The sequence below is a fragment of the Rhea americana genome, unplaced genomic scaffold (assembly GCF_003343005.1).
Source record: "Rhea americana isolate MKP2758 unplaced genomic scaffold, rheAme1 scaffold_151, whole genome shotgun sequence".
Taxonomy (NCBI): Eukaryota; Metazoa; Chordata; class Aves; order Rheiformes; family Rheidae; genus Rhea; species Rhea americana.
The window spans coordinates 488,715-497,251 of record NW_028185606.1 but is presented as its reverse complement, the minus strand read 5'-3'; positions in this window follow the sequence as shown (position 1 = coordinate 497,251).

Genomic DNA, 8,537 nt, shown 5'->3' with positions numbered 1-8,537 from the left:
AAGGACAGTAATTACTTATAGCCTGTTTTTTTTCTTTTTTTTTTTTTTTAAAAAAAAACTTCATTCTTTCTCTCTTTTGAAGAGTCTGGTGTGGTGGTGTCTTCTCTCCTTCCCTGTGAAATTGCGATTGGATTAGCTAGTATCTATTTATCCCCTCCCGCTCGCTCTCCTTGCGTGAGCAGACCCGGAGAAGTTTGCAGGCAGCGGCTCGGACGCGGAGCGTGCCGAGCTTGCGCCCGGCTAAACGTGGGCTCCAAACCTGCGAGCGACAAACGTGTAACGTACTTCAGCTTTATTTATAGGGTTGGAGCGGAGCCCTGCGCGGTTGGCCGAGGAGCCGCAGCAGCATAGCTAAAGCAGACAGGAGCAGAAAGCGCAGCCCTGTGGTCTGTATTGTCTGGGAAACAATGCGAACACCGACACTCAATACTTCGCCATGAGCGCCGGGGGGCGGGAAGGAATATCTAGCATCCGAAATGTTGAGAGCCGCTTTCTAGCATAGCGAGAGTCGCAGCAGCTCTTTTCTGCCCGTCTTTATGGATGCGATCAGCTGCTGCCTCGGGGAGTTGTTCCTAGTGAAGGGTGACTGTCTGAGAAGCGGTTCTCAGAGTGGGCACATACATTTTTAAGCAAAGGAGTTCAGTGCCCGCTTAAAGACAACTGTTAATTTGCGTGCGTCTCTGTTCTGCAGCCTACCGTTCRGCTTGTATCTGCCCACGGAGCTGATTACTAGCATGAGGGGAACTAGCGCGTTTGCAGGGCCCGTGAAACTTTGTCTGTAAGCACAGAGAATTCAGTAGTGAAGCACCATCATTACTGGTCGCTGTGGCTTGCCAGCAGTATGACAGTGATGTGAACGCAGTAGGACTGTGCAATGTCTGGGATGTGATTTCAGTGTGACACTGAGGTCTTGTCTGACTTCACYGTGAGATCTAAATCATAGCGTAGCTATTTTTGCATTTCCTGAGTTAGACTGCAGYGTAGCTTTTTCATTCTGTTTGCTGGAGGTCCGGCAGTCTCTGATTTTAAACGAATTAATAATAACGTTATAAAACCCTGAAAATACCATTTCCTTGCAGAAGAACAATGCTTATAACATTAAGTTTCCTCTAACCTGATGTTTGAGTAGTGAACAGGAACAGCGAATTTGCTTGTCAGAATGGAAGGTCTAATTGCTCGTGAAACACACATCACATGAATGTTGTTAGATGATGTTTCCGAGAACTAGTTTTGACACACAACTAGTGTTTCTGTAAAACGTGTATCAACATGTGTTCTGGATGATTGGTTCCTTCAGATCTGCGGCATGTGTGTAATGTGGGTAAGGGAGAAGAGGTCGTCTTGCTCGCATTGATGCTGTGATATTTTCTCCGTAAAAGAAATCACCGCCTTTCAAAGGCGTCCACCAGTGTTCGAGTCAAGGTCCGTTCCTCTGCTCTTGGGAGCAGAACTGGGGAGGGGGGCAGGAGAGTGGCCGAGTTTGCAGCATTTCAGCGCTGGCGGTCAGAGCGAGACAGTCGTGTTGCCGGTCCGGCTGGCTGAGCGTCCGTGGGTTTGGGAACAACGAACGGTAAAGGTAGCGTCGCAGCGCCCGTGTTCAGTGCTCCGTGCGACGGGGGCCGAATCGGATTTTGTCAGAATTACAGTCTGTGTCTAAACAGATTGTAAACTTTTATAACGGCGATTGTCAAATTGGTTTCGAGCGTGGCTGCACTAAGCTCATTGCAAACCCTCGTGCCCTAAAATGATTAATTTCAACACGGGAGCTGTTGAAATGCAAAGCAAGTAGCATGTAGGAGAATCTGTTCTTTGTTGAACGCTCATCCTGTGAACAAGACGCCGCTGCTCTGTGGCCTTATCTGGACTAGGAAATGTCTTTTTCTTTTTAGCAGCAGTGCTGAAAGATGATAGTAGCTAATGTAGACGTGGATGTTTTCATCACCTTGTCCTCGCGTCCTTTGAGCGGGCTGGAGACATTCCTTAGTGCTAGAGTAAGCCCCTCGCCCCGGTTTGGGGTTAATGCCCTTCAGATGGGGACTTGGAGGGCTCCACGCTTCTGCGTGGCTGTTGATGCCTTCGGACAGAGCTTCGCTGCCTCTGACTCCGAAAGCAGCCTTGGACCCAGACAGAAATGTCTCTAGACTGCCTMAAATTCGAGCTCCAGGCAGTCAGTATCATCCTTCTGAAAATATTAGGCCCRTGCTCAAGACTGAAGCCCTGGTAATCCACGTAGTGTCATGTGGAGATTAAAAAATAGCTGTGACCTGAGCACTGAACAGAAGCATCTCCTAATGATGTGAAATGCAGTCCAAAAGCCCATTATTTTTTGTGAATTGTCCGTTCCAACAATCTGTCATTTACTTTGCTCAGCTTTATTATATAAATAACTCCAAATCACAAGCACATTCTCAGGGCATCTGAGGCTCTGCTGATTTTACACCCTRCCTCTCTGTAGGTGGGTTTTATATGTTTTTTTAAGTTCTTCCRCCATTTACAGTGGCACCTAAAAACAGAGGTTCTGTTCCCAAACCTTCTTTCTTTGGATGAGCCCCGAAAGGCCTTGGCAGTAAGTAGCATCTGGGTCCGTATTGCTTTGCTTAAACGAGCGGTGGCGTTCAGGCTCCCAGTGAGCTTTGCCCGAGGTGCCCGTGTGAGAACGGGCCCAAGCTGGGACTCCCCTGGGGACGGTCACCTCCCCTGGGGACGGTCACCTCCCCTGGGGACGGCCACCTCCCCGGCCTGACCTGACCCAAGAACATCCCACCAGGTGGCGGCATTTTCATTACGGTCGTGCGAGGGATGCCAGAGCCTTCCCGAAATGTCCCAGGGGTATAGCGGGCGATTTCTGCCCCTTGCCATTCATCTCCAAAAGTTGTTTAAAAAAAAAAAAACGGAGAGACATATAACGAAGAACAGGTAGGAAGGTTGAATTTATTGGAAAAACAAACAAAAAGACCCACTCGAATCCTCCAAGCCTTGAAACGACCAGGAAGTCTGATAGTTGAGGGTCAGATGTCGTGGAGGATTTTCTCGTGCTTCTCGAGATGCGTGCAGGTAGCGTGGCTCGGCTCGGTGTTGTGGAGTACTGCACGTAAGGCACCTGCCGAGCTGTGATTAGTTCCAGGAGATCGTTTGCAGTCACAAGCGACTTAATGAGACTAGCTGCAGGTACGCTGAAGGGGAGCCCAAAAGCTGCGTGTGTAGGCAGTCTGTATTGGAAAATAGAAAAGGTCAATGTTTCTGAGCATTTTTCTTTTTTTTTGATCAATAGGCTTATTTTTAACTGGCCTAGAAAGCTGGTGCAGTAATGGGGTAGGAAGATAAACCTTGTTGAGCGAGGAAATGTTATTTTTTTTGTGTGTTACAGTGAGCATTGTCCAGATAACATCTGACCTTATTGTGGCCTTCAGGTACCATTACAGTGTATTAGTTAAAGACATTAAATGACAAAGGAATAAAGCCTTTTTTTTTGGTGACAAGTAGCAGTCATTTCTAGCTGAGAGTCCTTTGCAGAAGATAGCACTTAATCAAAAGCAGGGTTTTAAGTAACAACGTTTGCTCTAGGTTGTAGATGCACAAGTGTACATTTGGGCACAGGTACTGCTTTCCATTGCCAGGCAGCAGTGGGGAAAAGCAGGACCGAGTAAGTCCTAGGGGCGATGTGCTCCTACCTGCCGCCTGGCAGCTCTCCTGACAGCCCCTTCTGACTGCAGGGGACTGTTACAAGCTTGGGGRGGTGAATCCTGGCTCCTCTGCACTGCTGCAGCTGTAGGATCGCTCCTCACCTTCTCCTGTATTTGCAGTTACGATTTGAGTTAGTGCAGCTGAGGGCCGGATGCAGCCTATCTTCTCTCTGTTGCTTTACTCCCCAACTTTATTGCAGGTTTAACCCTTTGTCCTTAAATAGCATTTGCCTGTAATCTTTTAAAGTAACATTAATTTGTACATAAATGATTCATTTTTTTTTTCCTTCAGCATTTTTAGCTTGGCTCTTCTAGCTGGCTGTGTTGTGCCAAATGTTGCCTGGGTTACTGATTTGTTAAAAAGTCACTTAAATGTTTGGAAGTATCAACAATCCCAGAGTATGTTGGGGAAAACGAGGATGACATTGTTCTAAAACACGAGTTTCCTGACTCCTGTATTTTAGTCGCACTGTTTATCTCTGAACGTTTTCATGAGGTGCTGTTTCCTATTTTTAAACAATAGGAAAAAAAGGGAAGATAAGAGGAGTGTAGCTGTGACCCATTGACTTATTATGAGATCATGGGTTCCTTCCAGCTGATATTTATAGATTTTTTTTTTTTTACAAAAAATAGCTGAGATTTCAGCATTTTTCTAGCATATATGCTTTCTTGGCCTCAAGGTCACTGAGTTAAGTCCACAAACTAAATTCTTTCAAAATCTCTGTAAAAGCACAGAGTAATCATGGAAATACAGTTTTTATCTGCAGATAAAATAACCAAGTGAAGAGGAAAAATTTCTGGATTTTTGGTTTGTAAATGTAAGGGTCCTCTGTGTGATTTGACCCACTCCCCCATCCCTGAAAGCCCTTACGGAAACAATCGGTTGAGAATAACATTTGCTAATTCTCTTTAATGGGCTTTCAAAAGGTCACAGAATTTAGAAGGGTTCTTGTTCGAGAATCTAGATTATTTTTAATTACGAAGCAAGTTGAAATAGTGAGCGTAATAAGCTCTTGGAGGTGACGGGAGGTCTTTGCACTTAAGTAAATTTAAAACGAAGTGCTGGATTTAGACCCCTTGTTATCTAAAGGATTTCTTTTTTTGCGTCTGGGAATGCTCCATTAAAAATTAGCTCTTACACTGCAAGCACTGGCAGACACTTAGTTAAACACATTAATTCTGCAAAGTGTGGGAAAACGACACCCGTTTCAGCAGATGTGCAATGCGCCTGGCGTCGTTTTGCATAAGAATGCGTACGCTTCTCCTGGTCTCTGGCCCGATTAAAACTTGCAAGCACCTTTTCCCTTCCTGCCGTGCTCTGTCTGCATTCTTGGACATTCAGTGGTTTAATAGAAAATACGCTGTTTTCTTCTGTGTTCTTTATATCCACACAGTGCTGCAGTGTGGATGCGCTTGGAGTTTTGCAGACAAAGGCTGCTCTGCTGTGGGATTTAGAGCCTGGATCAGAGAAGAAAGAAAATAGCAAAGATGACRAATGGCAAATGGGTTTGGAAGTGGATGGAGAATGATACAGGATAGCATCGTGAGATGGGAGGGGGTTGTGTATGTTGAATTCTTGCTTTTATGGAGCTGTGGGAATGGAAATCAGTGCTTTAATGAGAGGAAAAGAACTGTTTAAGCACCTGAGACTAAACGTGATCACCTGTGTCTCAGACTTAATCCCCCTTAATGGTAGGCTATCATGCAACAGGCAGAAGGATTCAGCAGAACTTCTTTGCCGTGGTCCCCTTCCAACCTGCGTGGTGCAGGAAGCACGGACGTTTCTTCAGGTAGACCGTGCAGAGCGTAGCATCAGTGCCGAGAGCGCCTCCTTTGTCCTCGAAATGACGGAGAGTCGGGGCACAGTACGGAGGGACGGAGCATTGAAAGCAAAGGTGAGAACTTTGGATTTCGGTGTGAAGGATGGGCTTGCTGGGGCAGGAAAAGAAAYGAGGAAGTGACCTTTCGCGTGGGCTCTAACCACGCAGGACACACGGCAGATGCTCGTGGCCACGTGCCAGGGCTTTGGAAGAAGAGTGTTGTGTCAGGGTTGTTTTTAGGGATTCTTGGCATGAAGGAACTGAAAGACAATTTAATAGGATTCTGGACAAAGCTTAATGCCTGAGGAATGCGGGTCTGGAGCCGCGTCGCCGTGCCTCTCGCCGCCGGCGTGCTTGCCGTGTTGGCCTGGGAGCCGGCGGAGCGCTTCAGCGCTGGCGCGTGCCGCCCGGAGCGCGATGCCGCAGATGAAGCGGAGAGCGTTGCCCGCGCGCAGCGCCTGCGGCTTTGCCGGCGTATCCGCTGCGAGGCGTCCAGCGCCGTGGAGGGGGCTGGTGGGGAAGGAAGGAAGGTCCGAGGGGGGCGCGGAAGAGGCCGTGGCTAGGAGGGCCCCATCCAGCGCTCGGAGGCTCCGTCAGGAGACGAACGGTTGCTTAGCTTTGGTTTTGGTGCACCGTTTTGACACGGGAAGTGGTGATCACGTTATTAGCGATTCCTCTGCTGCCAGCTAGGGTAAAAAGGTCGTTTTGACTCGCCGGTACCGTTCATTGCTATGCTGCTGGAGTACATCCGAAGCATTAATGGATTTATTTCAGAGGGCTGCTGTGAAGTAGGAAAGTAAAGAAACAAGGCGCGAGGAGGTCTGCTAACTCGCCCAAGGACGTACGAGAAACTTGGCAAGAGAAGTCCGCTCTCGCGAGCCCTGCGCAGCGCTCTGCTTGCCTGCGCCCCGTCGCGCTGCCTCGCGTTGGGGCGCCCGTAAGCCTGCTGCTTTGCTCGGGTCCCCCTGCGACCACGAGTGGTCCTCTGCACGACCTCGGCTGTCAGAGCCGTAGGTTAGCGGGGCAGGGTGCTCGCAGAGGGGCAGCTTTCGTTGCGGGAGCGATGTCTGCTTGCGCTTTTCCGAAACAGCAACGGTGAAGCTTTGTTGACCTTCAAAAACTAAGAAACTTGTCTCCTCGGAGCGGTAGCAGGCCGAACCGCTGCTGGTATGGAGGAGTTTGGGTAGCTGGCATTGATTAACTTTTCTTAATCTGTGAACGGGGCCAGGTGCGTGACGATTCCTGTTTCCAAGCAGGTAGCTCACGTGTGAGGAAACGTATCAAAACTGAGACTGGAAAACCCCAGAGGAAAGCTCGTACCAGCTCTAACGTCCTTTCTGTGGCATTGGAGAGCCTGTGCCCCAGGTAACGCTTTTCGTTTTTGGCTGGCCTTGCCAGGAGAGCTGGCTGATAGCAGTTTTCTGTAGTGGTTAGGTGTTTCGTGCTAATGTGCAGGAGTGCAGTGCAGAACGGGCACTATGAAATAAGAGGAGACAAAAAGCGTGCTGAGAAGCATGTTTATTTGCTTTGCAGGATTGTATCTCAGGCTGTAGAGCAAAATTGCTGCTCCATGCAATACTCGCTAGGAAATCATTAGGCTTCATCAAATAAGACAGTATTTGCTGTTCTGAGGTACATATCTGTAATCATTTTCCATCTTTTTGCTCAGATATGGTGAGTAATTTTCCTTTGGAAAATGAGAAAGGGGTTGTATCGCCAAATCGGAAGGCAAGCTGTGGCAAAAGGGTATGGTATAAAATTCAACACCCTCTTTGTTTTGAGTAGATTTATCTTCTGCATGGCATAGGGGTCTTACGGGGTCTCTGCCGCTTGCTTGCCGGCAGCACATAGGTAGGATGTCAGGGAGGTGCAGTGGGGGCAATTACCTTGCTGAGCAGATTTCRTGGAGTTCTCCATTAACTCTTTCCRKTAGCTACAGCCTTGCGCSTTGAGGCTTTCAAAGAGCCTAAGCTCCTTGGAAGTGATGAATTTTGTTCATCACTTATTTTTTATATATAAAGTAGGTAGGTAGGAGAAGAGTTTTATGGTCTTGCTATAAATATTTATGTCAATTTTCTTTCATGCGCCCCCGTGAAAGAAAAGCAGATCCTCTAAGCAGATCCTCTGCTTGGCGAAGCCCAGCGTTGCAGTAAATGGTCTTTCATGCCAGGATTCATAAGTAGTGGCAGAGCAATGTGAAACAGGGTCAGCTGAAGCTCTACTATGCTGGATTTGATTCCACTGGTTACTAATTTCTCACTTGTGTAACCAAATACATTAAAACCGACCAAGGAAAAAATTTTTTTTTTGTTAGTCTAGACAAGCCTTATAAAAGGAAGTTAAGCATTTTCTGGTCTCATTTCTTTTGTTTGGACTTCGTAGCAGGGAAGTCATAAGTATAATTTAAACAGCCTCTGTTTACCAAAATGATGAATGTGTAGGAGAGAGGAATTATGATAAGAAGTGAAATAAATATTTTTGATTCCTGGCTGATGCTGGAAGGGAGTTTGCATGCTGTTAAAATAAAAATATATGAAACTTTGGAGGAAGAAAGTTRAGAGGAATGCAGTAATAATGATGAAATAGCTAAATGGTATGAAAGCATTAATCTTTCATGTACTGGCAAAACTTGCTTTCTGCTATTTATTTGTCAGTATGCATTGCACTTTTYTATGTGAAAAAATAGAAAAGGCTCRAAATAGAAAACTCTGAAAATGCAGCTTGGCTATCAACAMTAACCTATGTTTAGTGTGGGAGAACACGAGCACAGAGCTAAAGCCTTGCATCTTAAAGTTACCTGGCATTAGACTATTTATCTCATATTATATATTCTAGAGGACGTGGGTTTGATAGCTCTCCCAGCACCTTTAACATGATGCTCAGAAAGGGGAGGTGGCCAATGATACATACATACTTTTTATACATAAACCACTAAGCAACTATGAAGTATCCATAAGTAGCTAGGAGGAGGTTGTCTCCTCAGTTCTGTATTCTGGCTTTTTAGTTTTTTGACTCATCACTACGGTGAATTTGA